Raw genomic sequence first — 18,802 nt, forward strand, 5'->3', positions numbered from 1 at the left:
GACCTCTAACTGTTCTCTGGACCTTGCCCTTATCAGGAGATCGTCCAAGTAAGGGATAATTAAGACGCCTTTTCTTCGAAGAAGAATCATCATTTCGGCCATTACCTTGGTAAAGACCCGGGGTGCCGTGGACAATCCAAACGGCAGCGTCTGAAACTGATAATGACAGTTCTGTACCACAAACCTGAGGTACCCTTTGTGAGAAGGGCAAATTGGGACATGGAGGTAAGCATCCTTGATGTCCAGAGACACCATATAGTCCCCTTCTTCCAGGTTCGCTATCACTGCTCTGAGTGACTCCATCTTGAACTTGAACCTTCTTATGTAAGTGTTCAAGGATTTCAGATTTAAAATGGGTCTCACCGAGCCGTCCGGCTTCGGTACCACAAACAGCGTGGAATAATACCCCTTTCCCTGTTGTAGGAGGGGTACCTTGATTATCACCTGCTGGGAATACAGCTTGTGAATGGCTTCCAATATCGCCTCCCTGTCGGGGGGAGACGTTGGTAAAGCAGACTTCAGGAACCGGCAAGGGGGAGACGTCTCGAATTCCAATTTGTACCCCTGAGATACTACCTGCAGGATCCAGGGGTCCACTTGCGAGTGAGCCCACTGCGCGCTGAAAATCTTGAGACGGGCCCCCACCGTGCCTGAGTCCGCTTGTAAGGCCCCAGCGTCATGCTGAGGACTTGGCAGAAGCGGGGGAGGGCTTCTGTTCGTGGGAAGAGGTTGTCTGCTGCAGTCTTTTTCCCCTTCCTCTGCCCCGGGGCAGATATGAGTGGCCTTTTGCCCGCTTGCCCTTATGGGGACGAAAGGACTGAGCCTGAAAAGACGGTATCTTTTTCTGCTGCGAGGTGACTTGGGGTAGAAAGGTGGATTTCCCGGCCGTTGCCGTGGTCACCAAGTCCGATAGACCGACCCCAAATAACTCCTCCCCTTTATACGGCAATACTTCCATATGCCGTTTGGAATCCGCATCCCCTGACCACTGTCGCGTCCATAATCCTCTTCTGGCAGAAATGGACATCGCACTTACTCTTGATGCCAGAGTGCAAATATCCCTCTGTGCATCTCGCATATATAGAAACGCATCTTTTAAACGCTCTATAGTCAATAATATATTGTCCCTGTCCAGGGTATCAATATTTTCAGTCAGGGAATCCGACCAAGCCACCCCAGCACTGCACATCCAGGCTGAGGCGATTGCTGGTCGCAGTATAATACCAGTATGTGTGTATATACTTTTTAGGACATTTTCCAGCTTCCTATCAGCTGGTTCCTTGAGGGCGGCCGTATCAGGAGACGGTAACGCCACTTGTTTTGATAAGCGTGTGAGCGCCTTATCCACCCTAGGGGGTGTTTCCCAGCGCGCCCTAACCTCTGGTGGGAAAGGGTATAATGCCAATAATTTTTTAGAAATTAGCAGTTTTTTATCGGGGGAAACCCACGCTTCATCACACACCTCATTTAATTCATCTGATTCAGGAAAAACTACGGGTAGTTTTTTCACACCCCACATAGGCCCTCATTCCGAGTTGATCGGTCGCAAGGCGAATTTAGCAGAGTTACACACGCTAAGCCTACGCCTACTGGGAGTGTATCTTAGCTTCTTAAAATTGCGACCGATGTAATCGCAATATTGCGATTACAAACTACTGAGCAGTTTCTGAGTAACTTCAACCTTACTCTGCCTGTGCGATCAGTTCAGTGCTTGTCGTTCCTGGTTTGACGTCACAAACACACCCAGCGTTCGCCCAGACACTCCTCCGTTTCTCCAGCCACTCCTGCGTTTTTTCCGGAAACGGTAGCGTTTTCAACCACACGCCCATAAAACGCCGTGTTTCCGCCCAGTAACACCCATTTCCTGTCAATCACATTACGATCGCCGGAGCGACGAAAAAGCCGTGAGTAAAAATACTATCTTCATTGTTAAATTACTTGGCGCAGTCGCAGTGCGAATATTGCGCATGCGTACTAAGCGGATTTTCATTGCGATGCGATGAAAAATACCGAGCGAACAACTCGGAATGAGGGCCATAATACCCTTTTTTGTGGTACTTGTAGTATCAGAAATGTTCAAAACCTCCTTCATTGCCGTGATCATGTAACGTGTAGCCCTACTGGAAAATACGTTTGTTTCTTCACCGTCGACACTGGAGTCAGTGTCCGTGTCTGTGTCTGTATCGACCTGATGTAACGGGCGCTTTAGAGCCCCTGACGGTGTTTGAGACGCCTGTATTAACTGATTATCCGGCTGTCTCATGTCGTCAACAGACTTTTGTAAAGTGCTGACACTATCACGTAATTCTTTCCATAAGATCATCCAGTCAGGTGTCGACTCCCTAGAGGGTGACATCACTAACACAGGCAATTGCTCCGCCTCCACACCATTTTCCTCCTCATACATGTCGACACAACGTACCGACACACCGCACACACACAGGGAATGCTCTGATAGAGGACAGGACCCCACTAGCCCTTTGGGGAGACAGAGGGAGAGTTTGCCAGCACACACCAGAGCGCTATATATATACAGGGATAACCTTATATAAGTGTTTTTCCCTAATATAGCTGCTGTATATCTTTATATGCCAATTTTATGCCCCCCCTCTCTTTTTACCCTGTTTCTGTAGTGCAGGACTGCAGGGGAGAGTCAGGGAGCCTTCCTCCAACGGAGCTGTGAGGAAAAAATGGCGCCAGTGTGATGAGGAGATAGGCTCCGCCCCCTTTTCGGCGGCCTTTCTCCCGCTTTTTTATTTAGGCAGGGGTTAAATACATCCATATAGCCCAGGAGCTATATGTGATGTATTTTTAGCCAAAAAAAGGTATTTCTATTGCGTCTCAGGGCGCCCCCCCCCCAGCGCCCTGCACCCTCAGTGACCGGAGTGTGAAGTGTGCTGAGAGCAATGGCGCACAGCTGCGGTGCTGTGCGCTACCTTAATGAAGACAGGACGTCTTCTGCCGCCGATTTTCCGGACTCTTCAGTCTTCTGGCTCTGTAAGGGGGACGGCGGCGCGGCTCCGGGACCCATCCATGGCTGGGCCTGTGATCGTCCCTCTGGAGCTAATGTCCAGTAGCCTAAGAAGCCCAATCCTTAGTCCCTCGATGCAGTGAGCCTGTTGCCAGCAGGTCTCACTGAAAGTAAAAAACCTACTTTAAACTTTTTCTCTAAGCAGCTCAGGAGAGCCACCTAGATTGCACCCTTCTCGTTCGGGCACAAAATCTTAACTGAGGCTTGGAGGAGGGTCATAGGGGGAGGAGCCAGTGCACACCAGGTAGTCCTAAAGCTTTTTACTTTGTGCCCAGTCTCCTGCGGAGCCGCTATCCCCCATGGTCCTTACGGAGTCCCCAGCATCCACTTAGGACGTTAGAGAAAAATAATAGTTGTCAAACAGCTGTTCGATATATTGCGGCTTGGGGGGGGGGGGTTTCTAGGTACTCGAAACCCCCCCCTGCGTGCGCGCCTGAGTATTTCTGCCCTATCCCAAGATAGCCGCTAAAGCATGTGCAAGAGCCATCTTGTCTTTACTGTGTAGTGTGACTCTGTGGGAAACAGAAGTCTCCTACTTAGATTTAGAGCAGTGTTTCCCAATCGCGGTCCTCAAGGCACACTAACAGTCCTGGTTTTAGTGATATCCAGGCTTGAACACAGGTGACTTAATTAGTAGCTCAGGTATTTTGATTTAACCATCTGTGCTGAAGCCTGGATATCACTGAAACCTGCACTGTTGGTGTGCCTTGAGGATCGCGGTTGGGAATGCCTGCTTTAGAGAGACCTACGATTACCTGTAAAGCACAACATGATCCAGCATCCCTGCACTGCTTCCTGTTTGCAGTATATACTTACCGGCTGGTACAGTGCACATCTAGAGAGGAGGAGATCCGTGTGCAGACTACGTCTGGGCTCCCTCCTCTCTAACTGGCAGTTGTAGACTCTAGGCGCTAGGGTCATGAGGCGACTTTAGCGTTGTCTCAATGCCTAGTGCTTATGCGCAGGTCTCTGGGAAAATGGTGTGGCGGCCATTTTCACAGTGATATCCTTACTGTGCATGTGCGAAACACCAAATGGCGTCGCGGACATATTACCAGAGAATGGCCGCCACGCCATTTTCCTGGTGATTTCTGAAGCGCTACCACTCCCAACGTGCAACTCCGGAGGGTAAGTATTGAATAAATCGGAGCAAGGTGTGCAGTATGGGCCCCCCTGGACCTCACAAACATTGCACCTATTATAAATATGCCATTGGGCCAGTGAGCTGTATGAAACCCTACTCCTCTGAAGCTACACTCCATTACCAGTGAACATATAACAGTGAGTACGGCTGTACCTATCTATTAATAAACCAATCAACACCTGTACACATTATTTCCAACAATATCCGTGTGACCTCTGTACAGAGATCCATGTGGGAGGGGGGATCTTGCACGATGTCACATCTTATGTAACATTGGCACGTGTGTACCCAGCCTTACAATGCATGGATGCTTTGGTGTAACTTGAATCTGATCTACTAGAAAAATATTTACCAATTACTGTGGAGATTTTCCTCATCCTTTGTAAATTATAGAAGCAAGGCTGGTAAATACTAATTTACGTAGCTAATCAGATTTTGGGTTCCTTACAATAGTTTTTAAATACATGAAGATTCTACAAATGATACTTTGAGGACAACAATACCATTTTGCAGTGAGAAATATTGACCAGATTAAGGTACTAAATACATGTGTTTTCATTCTTTTATAAATAGTGGGGGGGGAAATTACAGTATTAGAACCAAATCATTATTTTATGCAGAAAAGTAAAAACTGCATATCACAATCGCTACACTGTATGACGGGGACGTGCAGTCAGGGTAGGCAGAGCCTCACCTGTCATGCTCCCTATCATACTCACTATAACAATGATTGGAATAAAACAAAGAAGATATTTATAACTTATAAGCATCTTCTTTGTATTAATGCAATCATTTTTATAGATAAAACTTACCAGACTTTCAGGAATCCTTCAGTTGCAGGGAGAGATAGAGATGAGGCAGCAGCAGCTCAGCCTCACCTCTCACACTGTCGGACACTGCCTGTACAGCGAGGCTGGGCTACACAGCCGCCAATAAGGCTGCATAGAACAGGGAAATGGGAGGCATGGCTCACAGTGGGGGCGTGCTTGAGCTCTGATGGACGGCTCGGATTGGTCATGTGATCAATTCAGGAGGTGCAGGAAGATCGGACTCGGAGCTGAGCAGTGTAGCAGGGGTGGAGGGAAACGAGGACCTGAAGTGCCAGCAGCAGCCACCCGTGCACAGTGACTGGGGTGAGTAGCAGCCAGTGTGGGGGCAGGACTCTACGTGTGTGTGTGTGTGTGTGTGTGTGTGTGTGTGTGTGTGTGTGTGTGTGTGTGTGTGTGTGTCATCTGTAGTGAGTGTGGGGATAGGACTGTGTGTGTGTGGCATCTGTAGTCAGTGCAGGGACAGGACTGTGTGTGTGTGTGTGTGTGTGTGTGTGTGTGTGTGTGTGTGTGTGTGTGTGTGTGTGTGTGTGTGTGTGTGTCTTCTGTAGTGAGTGTGGGAACAGGTGTGTGTGTGTGTGTGTGTGTTGTGTGTGTGTGTGGCATCTGTAGTGAGTGTGGGGACAGGACTCTATGTGTGTGTGTGGGGCATCTGTAGTGAGTGTGGGGACAGGCGTGTGTGGCATCTGTAGTGAGTGCGAGGACTGGTATGTGTGTGTGGTCACTGTAGTGAGTGTGGGTACAGGTGTGTGTGTGTATGGCATCTGTAGTGAGTGCGGGGACAGGACTCTGTGTGTGTGTGGCTACAATAGTGAGACGTAGTGTACATATATGCTCCTGCTCTCCCTCCCCAGGTGCTGCTCACTGTATCACTGGTAACTGTATTGCCCTGTGTAACCTCCTTTGCATGGCCAGCGGTGATCTGCAGGTGAAGGTGCAATGGGGGTAACCTCACCCAGAAGTTAGTATCCACCAGTTTACTCACAACACCAGGGTGATGGCTGTGACCTGGCTATTACTGTATGTATATTTTCCCGATGTTTGTATGGATGTAGTGCAGAGACATAAGACATTGTGTAGGGGGTGAGACAGGCTCCCGGCACTGAGACCCACCACCATTTGTGCCTCCCCAGCCTCTGACCTCACCGTACATCACTGCTGTATGAGTCAGATGTGGACAGGTAGAAATGGAGTGCAACACCTCATTCCGCCTAAAACGCGTGTGGCTTGGGTGGATCCAGTGCTGCAAGTATGGTGGTACGGGGTGGTACGGCGTACCGGTAAGAAATTCCCAGCCGGTACGCCGTACTGCCGGGCCGTCCACCATACCTGCATCCTGCTGGCTGCTGTGTGAGGGGAGGAGAGCGCAGTGCCTCTCCTGACCCTCAGTTTTCTGATATCCGATCTCTGGCGACTTCGGCGGGGATGACTCTCAATAAGGCGGGCAGCAGCAGCTCCTGATTGGGTGCCGGTCCGCGAGCTCTGATTGGCTAACGAACCGGTGCCTCATTTGAGATACCCTCCACCGGAGCTGCGGAGACCGGACTTCACGAGCATTGAGGGGCAGGAGAGGCGCTGCGCTCTCCTCCCCTCACACAGCACAAACAGAGACAGCGGTGAGCAAGGGGGGGTGGCACTCTGGGGCAATGTATATCTGGCACTGTGGGGGCATTTGTATATCTGGCACTGTGGGGGCATTTGTGTATCTGGCACTGAGGGGGCATTTGTGTATCTGGCACTGAGGGGGCATTTGTGTATCTGGCACCCTGGGGCAATGTATATCTAGCATTGTGGGGCGGGTGTAGTATGGTATGCCGGCGGCCGAGCTCCCGGTGACCAGCATACCGGCGCCGGGAGCCCAACCGCTGGCATACTGACAGCGTGGCGAGCGCAAATGAGCCCCTTGCGGGCTCGCTGTGCTCGCCACACTGCGTGCACGGTGGCGCGCTATGCTATTTATTTTCCCTCCAGGGGGGTCGTGGACCCCCACGAGGGAGAAAATGTGTCGGTATGCCGGCTGTCGGGATTCTGGTGCCAGTATACTGTGCGCCGGGATCCCGACAGTCGGCAACCTGAAGACCACCCTTGTGGGGCAATGTGTATCTGGCACTATTGGGGTCATGTGTATCTGGCCCCCCCATATGTGTATCACACCCCAATTTCCATTGGCCATGCCCCATGTGGCATTTGGCCACACCCTTTTTTTGGCGCGCACACACAGTACCTATAAGATATTCTTGCACCATTAGGTGGATCAAGATGTGCTTTTGGGTCAGCTTAGAATATTAGCACGTATGCTTTAAATAAATGAACTCCTTAGAAAAACAGTTTTATCACGTTTATTTGTCCTCCACCACCAGGGATTTATTAAACAGTCTTGTACAACACAGGGCATTGGGCAATAAAGACATGTATACACATTTCTCTCTCAAATAATTTCCAAACAAGTTAATTGCCTTTAATATAATTATTTAGGCTTCACTACTTAGTCATTTTATTTAATCCACATAGCTTGCTTCTTGTTTCAACTAGTACTCACTGTTTTTGTTGAACCCTTAAGGCTCATACACAAAGATGTTGATAACATGTTAAAACTGTAGCCAAAACCTTGTAATAATTTGATTTTGCTTATAACAAAGCTTTTATAACATGTTGTCAAAGCTACTTTGCATCATTGTGCTAAATAAAATCTAAATGAAATCTAGCATAGAACTCAAGTGCAATGCACCTGAAGTGGCTCCCAAACTTTCTTGAATCACAGCACCCCAGAGTATCAGCATTTTTTTTCCACAGCATCCCTAGGATAAAAGTTTTGTATTGATAAATGTAGAAAAATATTAAATTAAGTAAATTGTGCCTTCTTGTCATCTTGGGATCAGTTATGTGGTGGTGAACAGTTGTGCTTCTGATTGTCCACATGTTTTATGATTGGCAGCCACTAGCACTGGTTATGCTTTTCACTCTGACCATAAATAATTTGAATTGGTCGTGGACCACCAATCCGAGGCACCCCTGCAAGAGCCTTGCGGCACCCCAGGGTGCAGTTTGGGAACCACTGAACTAAGGGCAATACTGAAAATGGCGAGAATTGTTAAGTGGTAGCTACCTATATATTGTTGGGACTATTAATGCAATGTGGGGGCTAATAACTGAATCTCAGATATCAGTGGGAGAAATCTGTATTCTAACAATTTGAAATTAGGGGAGATGATGGAGATAGCTTATTTAAACTTCAGATCATCAGAGGCCAAAGTATCGAACTTGTAAAACTTTGCAAACGTGTTCGACCCAGACCAAGTTGCAGCTCAGAAAAGTTGCAATGCCGAGACACCCCGGGCAGCCGCCCAGGAAGACCCCACCTTATGAGTAGAGTGGGCCTTAACAGATTTTGGACACGGCAGTCCTGCCGTAGAATAAGCGTGCTGGATAGTGAACCGAATCCAGCGAGAAATAGTCTGCTTAGAAGCAGGACACCCAATCTTCTTGGGATCATATAGGACAAACAGAGAGTCCGACTTTCTGTGACGAGAAGTTCTCTTCACATATATCTTCAGAGCCCTTACAACTTCCAAGGACTTTGATGTAATTGAGGAGTCAGTAGCCATTGGCACCACAATAAGTTGGTAGATATGAAATGCCGACACAACCTTCAGAAGAAACTGCTGGCATGTCCGGAGCTCAGCTCTATCTTCGTGGAAGATCAAGTAAGGGCTTTTACAGCATAAAGCCTCCAGCTCGGACACACGTCTAGCAGAAGCTAAAGCCAACAAAGTGACCACCTTCCATGGAAGACATTTGACCTCTACCTCCTGTAGAGGCTCAAACCAATCCGACTGGAGGAACTGCAACACCACGTTAAGGTCCCAAGGCGCTGTAGGCGGTACAAAGGGAGGTTGGATATGCAGAACTCCCTTCAGAAAGGTCTGAACCTCAGGGAGGGCAGCCAGTTGTTTCTGGAAGAAGATGGAGAGGGCCGAAATCTGGACCTTCACAGATCCCAACCTCAGGCCCATATCCACACCTGCTTGCAGGAAGAGGAGAAACCGTCCGAGTTTAATACTCCACCGTAGGAAACTTCTTGGATTCACACCAAGAAACACATTTCTTCCAAATACGATGGTAATGTTTAGACGTTACCCCTTTCCTAGTCTGTATCAGGGTAGGAATGACCTTCTACGGAATGCCCTTCCGAGCTAGTATCAGGCATTCAACCTCCATGCCGTCAAACGTAGCCGCGGTAAGTCTTGATAGGCGAACGGTCCCTGCAGCAGCAGATCCTCCCAAAGAGGAAGAGGCTTCGGCCCTTCCTGCAAGAGATTCAGAAGGTCTGCGTACCAAGCCCGCCTTGGCCAGTCCGGAGCAATGAGGATCGCCTGAACCCTTGATCTCCTTACGAGCTTTAGTACTCTTGGAATGAGTGGAAGAGGTGGAAACACATACACCGATCGGAACACCCACCGAGACTGCTTGTGGGTCCCTCGACCTGGAACAATAGTGTCGAAGCTTCTTGTTGAGACGAGAGGCCTTCATGTCTATTTGGGGTAACCCCCAAAGGTCTGTAATTTCCTTGAACACCTCCGGATGGAGACCCCATTCCCCTGGATGGAGATCTTGTCTGCTGAGGAAGTCTGCTTCCCAGTTGTCTACTCCTGGAATGAAGATTGCTGAGAGCGCCAACGTGCGTCTTTCTGCCAAGAGGATGATTCTTGCCACCTCTGACATTGCAGCTCTGCTCTTCATTCCGCCCTATCGGTTTATGTAGGCCACTGTCGTTACATTGTCTGACTGCACTTGAATGGCCCGATTTCTTAGAAGATGGGCCGCCTGAAGAAGACCGTTGTAGACGGCTCTTAGTTCCAGGGTGTTGATGGGCAGCCCGGCTTCCAGACATGACCACCTTCCTTGGAATGTTTTCCCCTGAGTGACTGCGCCCCAGCCCCGAAGGCTCGCATCCGTGGTTAGAAGGACCCAGTCCTGAATCCCGAACCTGCGGTCCTCCAAGGTGAGGCAATTGGAGTCACCAGAGGAGTGAAATCCTGGCCTTTGGCGACATACGAATCCTCTGGTGCATGTGGAGATGAGATCCTGACAGTGGCGGATTTAGGGGAGTGGGGGGGGCACCAAGGCACGTGCCCCCCCTCCCCTGTCATTTTTAATTGATTTTTTTTGTATTGTCCGTGCCGCTGTGCGCACCCACCCCCGGCACCCGACATGTCCCCTGCCGCTGTGCGCACCTGCCCCCCGGCACCCGACATGTCCCCCTGCTCCCCTGTCACCTGCTGCTGCTGCTCTGATCACACGTGTGTTCCTCTTCCTGATTGGCTCCCTGGAGAAATGTGACATGTAGTCAGTGCAGAGGAGCCGAGCAGAAGGAGGAACTTCACAGATGCAGCCCGCCGCCGCTGGGGATCTCTACTACCGATCTCCGGCGTGGTGCTGTGCTCCCCACTGACACCACACTGTGTACGCTGTGTAGTGAAAGTGTACTACTCACACTCTCACTCTTAGCCGCCGGCGCCGATCCTCCCCTGCCTAATAACCAAAGGGAACCTGGCGCCCGCACTTAATGTGAAGACATCACGCCATCCGCTGCAGCTGTCTTCTCCTGTGCCCTTAGGACCTGTACCCGCCGTGCGCTGTCGGCTCCTTCCAGTCCTCAGGTACCAGCCAGTGGGGCAAACCTGCTGTAAGGTATTTGCTACAAAATAATCAGTGCCTTGACTATAATATAATACTACAAGTGCGTGGACTGTAATATAATGCTACAAGTGCCTGTAATATAATGCTACAATGCACTTTATTATAGTCCATGCACTTGTAGAATTATATTATATCCCATGCATTGTAGCATTATATTACAGGCACTTGCAGCATTATATTACAGTCCACGCACTTGTAGTATTATAGTAAATGTGATGCTGGGAGGGAGGGATGGGCGTGCGATATTGTCAGGAAATGCTTCATTATTTAGATTATTTTGAATAGGAAAGTATGGTTTTTTGAGAATAGTATGTACAGTAACATCATGTGTATAATATATATACTGTATATTTTTCTTTCCTGAAACAAATGTTTTGTCCCTGTATCTCCACCTCAGCCCCCTCACCCTCCCTGTATCTCCCCCTCAGTGTCCCTGTCCTCATCCTGTAACTCCTCCTCAGCGCCCTTACCCTCACCCTCGCTGTATCTCCCCTTCAGCGCCTTTACCCTCACCCTCCCTGTAACTCCCCCTCAGAGCACTTACCCTCTCTGTATTATCTGTAACTATCCTCAGCGCCCTTACCCTCTTCATATTTCCCCCTCAATGCCCTTTCCCTCACCCTCCTTGTAACTCCCCCTCAGCACCCTCACCCTCCCTGTATCTCACCCTCAGTACCCTTACCCTCACTCTACCTGTGACTCTCACTAAGCACCCTCACCCTCCCTGTATCTACCCCTCACCCTACCTGTATCTCCCCCTCGGGGGGTGGGGTGGGGGAGTGGGGGTGACCTGGGGAGAGAGAATGGTGCTGCTGTGAGCGGTCTTTTGCTGGGGGGGGGGGGGGAGTGGGGGTGACCTTCCTGCTGTCAATCTTCATGCGATCGCCGCTGCGATCGATTTCTTCGGTGTTCTTGTTGTTGCCCAGCAACGGCCGTCGCTGGGCAATAATGTGCCTGCGCATTGCGTCCGCCGCGTATGCGCAGTTCCGACCCGTTTGCATGGCTGCAAAAAAACAGCAGCGTGCGAACGGGTCGGAATGACCCCCATAAGGTATAAGAACTAACTGTGGACCTGTACCCCCTCCAGCAGTGCATTTCGACCATAGACACACTCAATACTCACATTGAGCACTTGACCACACCCCCTCACACAATTGGTCACACCCACTGAAACTTGGCCACACCCACTCCACTTCTAACTCCACACCTCCTTGATAGCACAACCACTTATGGTGCCCCCCCTGTAATTCTTTTCTGGATCCGACCCTGGATCCTGACCACTTGTCCAGGAGATCCAGTTGGAAGGCTCGAACATGGAACCTCCCGCACTGGAAAGCCTCGTAAGAGGCCACCATCTTTCCCAAAAGGGCGAATGCAGTGATGAACTGACACCCGGGCTGGCTTCAGGACATCCCGGACCATTGTTTGTATCACCAACGCCTTTTCCTGCCGAAGAAACACCCTCTGCACTTCTGTGTCGAGGATCAACCCAGAAGAGACAACCTCTGGGTCAGTTCCAAATGTGACTTTGGGAGATTCAGAGTCCAACCGTGGACTCTGAGTAGGTGCGTTGTGAGAACAATGGACTGCAACAGCTTCTCCTTGGACGAAGCCTTTATCAGCAGATTATCCAGATATGGAATGATGTTCACCCCTTGTTTGCGGAGGAGAACCATCATCTCTGCCATCACCTTGGTGAACACCCTCGGTGCTGTTGAGAGGCCAAATGGCAGGGCCTGGAACTGGAATTGACAGTCCAATAATGCGAAACGTGGAGGTATGCATCCTTGATATCCAGGGATACCATGAATTCCCACTCTTCCAGATCTGATATCACCGCCCTGAGAGACTCCATCTTGAACTTGAACTCCTTTAGAAAGGGGTTCAATGATTTTAGGTTCAGAATGGGCATGACCGAACCATCCGGATTCGGTACCACGAAAAGGTTCGAATAGTAACCTGTGGTTTGTAAATGAGGGGGAACTGGTACAATGACCTGTGCCTCCACTAACTTCTGGACAGCTTCCTGTAGTACAGTTCTGTCTGCCAGTAGAACTGGCAAGCCTGATTTGAAAAATCGGTGAGGAGGGAGATTTTGAAATTCCGGTCTGTATCCCTGGGACACAATATCTATCACCCAGGGATCCAGGCCGGACAATACTCAGACGTGAGTCTCGACCCCACCGGCCCCACCTCCAGGCCGCGCGGTCCACCATCATGCGGAGGACATTGGTGTACCTGAAGCCGGCTTTTGTTCCTGGGAACCTGCATAGCAGCTTTCTTGGATTTAACTCGACCTCCCCTAAAGAAGGTATTGGACGGTTTGGCATTTCTAGGCTTGTTAGGCTGAAAGGACTGAGATGCTGATGAAGAGAAGTATTTCTTCAGAGCAGGAGCAGCTGAGGGAAGAAACGGAGACTTACCCGCTGTAGCCGTGGATATCCACGCATCCAAAGCTTCCCCAAAGAGAGCCTGTCCTGTGTAGGGTAGGGATTCCGCGTCGGCAGACCACTGGCGCAGCCACAGTCCCAGACGAGCTGAAACAGACATGGAAGAGATCCCCGCAGCCATGGAACCCAGGTCTTTCATGGATTCTACCAAAAAACCTGCTGAATCGTGAATGTTACGCAAAAACAATTCAACATCCCCTCTATCCATCGTATCCAAATCCTCTAGTAAGGTAGCCGACCACTTTACTATAGCCCTTGCAATCCATGCACTAGCAATAGTGGGACGTAATATGGCACCTGAAGCAGTGTACATTGATTTAAGTGTATTATCAATTTTTCTGTCAGCCGGCTTCTTTAAGGCGGTAGATCGTGGAACAGGTAAAACCACCTTTTTTGAGAGTCTGGACACAGATGCGTCAACAATAGGCAGGTTTTCCCATTTTTTTCTATCCTCAGGGAAAGGAAACGCCACCTGAACCCTTTTTGGGATCTGGAATTTTTTCTCCGGGTTTTCCCATGCTTTCTCAAATATAGCATTCAATTCCTTTGACGCAAAGAAGGTTAGCGAGGCTTTCTTATTTTCAGTTATATTTAACACATCCCTGATAGCCTCTATCATTAATTGCACCCCCTTTGCAAGAGAAGCAGACCCCGCAACACATCCCCATTACCGTCTGTGGTATCAGAATCGGTATCCGTGTCATCTTGCGTGATGTTAACAAGCGCACGTTTTTGGGGGTATATAGCGGGGCGTCCTGAGGTACCAGAATCGGGTCATACTGCCATGGAGTTCTGTAATACCTGGGTTGCAGACTCATTACTCGCAACCCTGTCAGAAATCTGAGTAATCCAAGATTTGATAGAGGAGAACCATTCAGGCTCCCTTGTTGGAATCTGTGCTAAACCAGTGCTATCCTGATTACATGGAATGGGATCATCCTGTGAGGACATATCCTCCGCAACATATGACACAGTGTCCCTGTACATAGCTAAAGGAAACCATCAAACACTCCACACACACACACACACACACACACACGTGAGGGCAGACAGAGTTTCCCCCCCAAGAATGGCAAGAGAGACACAGAGATTGGAGCCAACCCACACCCCTTGTCAGCGCTGACTGTGCACCTTAATAGGATACACAGTCGTATTGCAGCCCCCCCCCCCTTCTACAACCCGCTGGTACCATTTACAGATAGCTGGAGTTGCTGTGGAGGGACCTTCTTTCCTGGTCAGCGCTGTGCAGGCAGGAAAATGGCGCTGAAACGCTGCTGGGTCCGCTCTGAGGAGCAGCTCCGCCCCCAAAATGGCGCTGTCTTCACGAGCTTCTTCTGCTTATACTGGCCTGAGGATTTAGTGCTGGCTGAGATCCTGGGACTCCGACAGGCTTCTGGACCAGTGTAGGGTGTAGCGCTGGTTCAGGGCACCCCTCACAGCGCCGCACCATGTACCACTGAGCCATCCCCGGAGAGCAGTTAATACTGCGCTCCTACCCTGTTGCCGCCATCTTCACACCGACCCCCCGCTTGCTAGGGGGGTCGGTGTCTCACTCGCCACCGATTCTTCAGCTCTGCAAGGGGGTTGCAGCATGCTGCTGGGGCGAGCGGTCCCCTGTGGCGGAGAACGATCAGACCCCTCTGGAACTCAGTGTCCAGTCAGCGGAGACAGTCGCTCAGTCCCCGCAGGAGCGGACACTGCTCCCCCCTCAGTCCTTCGCTGCAGGGAGGCTGTTGCCTGCAGCCTCCCTGTAAAACAAAAACCTCTAAAACAACATTTTACTAGGAAAAGTCAGGAGAGCTCCCCTAGCTGTGACCGGCTCCTCCGGGCATATTTTCTAAACTGAGTCTGGTAGGAGGGGCATAGAGGGAGGAACCAGCCCACACTCTTAAACTCTTAAAGTGCCAATGGCTCCTACTGGACCCGTCTATACCCCATGGTACTAATGTGGACCCCAGCATCCTCTAGGACGTAAGAGAAATGAGGTTTACACTCATTTCTCATCTTTATACTGCACTAAGGGGTCTATTTACTAAGTCTTGGATGGAGATAAAGTGGACAGAGATAAAGTATCAGCCAATCGGCTTCTAACTGTAATTTTTTAAACCCAGTCTGTGACATGGCTGGTACTTTATCTCCGTCCACTTTATCACTATCTAAGGCTTAGTAAATAGACCCCTAAAGGTGGGGCTGTGTGCTAACAGCATTGCAGGTATGATGCAAGAGGATGAAAAGTGCTGGTGCATGGCCTAGATAAAGTCTAAAGAGATACTGTAGGTAAGTCCCACTACAGGGCCGGATTAACAATGGGGTGGATGGATCTGCAGCTCTAGGCCGCCCATTGAAAATAGGCCCACAGGATACACTTCAGTGCATCCAGTGTTGACACCAACAGCCCAGTTCACTCACCTCCCAGCCGCCCGAAATACCACCTGTCCCTTCATCCAGGTACCCACACCCCTACACCTGTCCCTTCATCCAGGCATCCTCACCTGTCACTTCATCCAGGCATCCTCACCTGTCGCTTCAACCAGGCACCCTCACCTCTACACCTGTCCCATCATCCAGGCATCCTCACCTGTCCCTTCATCCAGTCACCCTCACTCCTACACCTATCTCTTCTTTCAGCTGTGGGGAAGCACAGTGCAGCATAACTAGCATATAGAATTTCACCAAGGATGGCACCTGCAGTGCCTAGAGAGATTGACATGCTCTGATGCTGTGACTGGTCCCTCTGCCAGGACCAGCCACTATAGGCATGCACAAGCGCAGGGGCGTATGCCCACATACTCATTAGAATTTTTCTTTACATTGTCAATAATAGTATACCCGGGACAATGGTTTATTGCTTGGCTGACAGGAGATCCACAATAATGTAGCATACTGCCTATTCCCATACAGGACATTTTCAGCTGGTGAGTTAACACAGGGGACACAGCTCTTTCTGTGCACATAACAACAAAAGAAACTACTTGTTCAGCGCCTCAAACAAATCAATCATTTAAATAAAACCAACAAATTAAGGTACAACAGGCTCCTGAGACACTGCGCTTGCCACACCACTATGTGAGATGGATTGGAAGACTATAGAGCAAGAAAAGTGGCTGCGCTGTGTGTCAGCACAATTAGGATTTAATATATTGAATAGCCATTTTTATCACACGGCTGAACCTTTATATCACCTGAAACAGATATAGGTGTATTATTAACCTACATGTTTTATAACTATATTGATTAAGAGAATAAATTCTTTACATTTTATACGTTGTGCTCTCTATTTTATATAGCTGCTGACACACAGCGCAGCCACTTTTCTTGCTCTATAGTCTTTCTGTGCACATGCTGCACCCCCTGACCTCACTTCTGCTCCTCACCTTGTTCTCTACTGCTATTCTTCCCGACCGGTGCTCTCTTCCTGGGTGCCACTCAGAGCAGCACTGGGTTGGGTGGTGGGGAGGATGGGCCATCAGGTTGTTTTCTGCTAAATGGCCTTGGAACTTCAACAATCACTGAATTTGGATTAGCTGCGGCTGATTATGATTCATGCCACTGCCCCCACTGCACCTGTGTCCTTGAACACTCCCCACCTGTGTCTCTGCCCCTTCACACCTGTGCCACTATTTATTTTACCATCTATGCATCTGACTCCATCCTCACTTGTGTCTCTGCCCCCTCGCCACCTGAGTCTCTGCCCTCTCCCCACCTCTACCTCTGCCCCCTTCACCACCTGTACTTCCACCCCATCTCCATCTGTATCTTTGCCCCCGTCTCCACCTGTTTCTCTGTACAGAGATGTAATGTGGGAAATAGTGTAGTAGTGATATAGTGCAGAGATGTAGTGTGGGGAGTAAGCACCAGGATATGGTGAGAAGATGTAGTGTAGTATTGATCCAGTCTGGAGATGTAGTGTGTACAGGTATGCTACTATGTATGTACTATGTAGCTACTATGTAATATGCTACTACATCCCCTTGCTCACACATGGAGAACTGCTATGTGGTGCTGATCACACCCCCTGTGGTGGCACACAGCTCCAGGCCCAAGTGGTCACTGCTGGTGCATATGCCTAATTTAATTCTGGAGTTGCCAATGTGTCCCATTTACGTATATACATTTAGACCAGTGGTCTCCAAACTTAATTGGGGTGTGAGCTACTTTCGGAAAATAAAACCTCTGAAGGAACTACCCCCTCCCCCCAATACGTTCGCATTCCTGCGAAAGTGGGTGTGGCCTCACAAAAGTGGGTGTGGCCTTACAACTACAAGTAATGCCCCCCCCCCGTGTAGCGCCAGATAACAAATAATGCCCCTCAGCAGTGCCAGATATTCAAATAATGCCTCACAGCAGTGCCAGATACACAAATAATGCCCCTCAGCAGTGCCAGATACACAAATAATGCCCCCCAGCAGTGCCAGATACAATGCCCCCAACAGTGCCAGATACAATTCCCCCCGCAGTGCCATTTAAAATTCCACCTGCAGTGCCAGATAAAATGCACCCCCGCAGTGTCTGATACAGTGCCCCACACAGTGCTAAACCTTGCTGGCTTCTTCTACTGCCGCCGGTGCTGCTATTCCTTTATGAGGGACGGAAGGGGAGGAGAGCGCAGCGCAGTGCGCGCCTCTCCTGTGAAGTCCAGAGAGCGGCTGTCGTGAGGGTGACAGAGTCTCCGGCGGGCATTTAAAATATGGTGCCGGTAAGTGAGCCAATCAAAACTCGCGGTCCGGCAGCCAATCAGGTGCCGCCACTGCCGGCCCACAAGCTCTGATTGGCTGACGGCCGGCACCATATTAAAAATGAAGGGAGGAGGAGTGCCAGTGACTGCCCAAGCCCGTGCGCTATGTGAGCTACCGAAAATACTACGGCGAGCTACCGGTAGCTCGCGAGCTACAGGTTGGAGATCACTAATTTAGAGTATCAGCATTAAAGTGAGCTTATAATATTTAATATAAATGTCTCTGCGTACACCTACAGTTCTGGTAGCAGGATATTCTGTCCCTGCAGCCAGTACTTTATACAAGGGGCCTAATTCAGACTTGATCACGGCAGGAAATTTGTTAGCTAATGGACAAAACCATGTGCACCGCGGGGGGGATAGATATAACATGTGCAGAGAGAGTTAGATTTGGGTGGGTTATATTGTTTCTGTGCAGGGTAAATACTGGCTACTTTATTTTTACACTGCAATTTAGATTTCAGTTTGAACACACCCCACCCAAATCTAACTCTCTCTGCACATGTTATATCTGCCCCCCACCCTTGCATTGCACATGGGGGGTAATTCCAAGTTGATCGCAGCAGGAAATTTTGTAGCAGTTGGGCAAAACCATGTGCACTGCAGGGGGAACAGATATAACATGTGCAGAGAGTGTTAGATTTGGGTGTGGTGTGTTCAATCTGCAATCTAATTTGCAGTGTAAATATAAAGCAGCCAGTATTTACCCTGCACAGAAACAATATAACTCACTCAAATCTAACTCTCTCTGCTCATGTTATATCTGCCTCCCCTGCAGTGCACATGGTTTTGCCCAATTGCTAACAAAATTCCTGCTGCGATCAACTTGGAATAACCCCCATGGTACTGTATGTCCTATTAGCTAACAAATTTGCTGCTGCGATCAGGTCTGAGGGGCTAATTCAGACCTGTTCG

General features: G+C 49.5%; 1 long non-coding RNA gene across 1 annotated transcript in view; it reads left to right on the forward strand.

The window, feature by feature from the left end:
• The first annotated feature begins 5,219 nt into the window (after window positions 1-5,219).
• Window positions 5,220-18,802, forward strand: part of LOC135055869 (uncharacterized) — a 95,371-nt gene continuing 81,788 nt past the window's right edge. The window contains exons 1-2 of the long non-coding RNA XR_010243832.1: window positions 5,220-5,308; window positions 5,857-6,022. This is a non-coding gene — a long non-coding RNA (uncharacterized LOC135055869). The remainder of the gene's footprint in view (window positions 5,309-5,856; window positions 6,023-18,802) is intronic.

This window comes from Pseudophryne corroboree, chromosome 3, assembly GCF_028390025.1.
Source record: "Pseudophryne corroboree isolate aPseCor3 chromosome 3, aPseCor3.hap2, whole genome shotgun sequence".
Classification (NCBI taxonomy): domain Eukaryota; kingdom Metazoa; phylum Chordata; class Amphibia; order Anura; family Myobatrachidae; genus Pseudophryne; species Pseudophryne corroboree.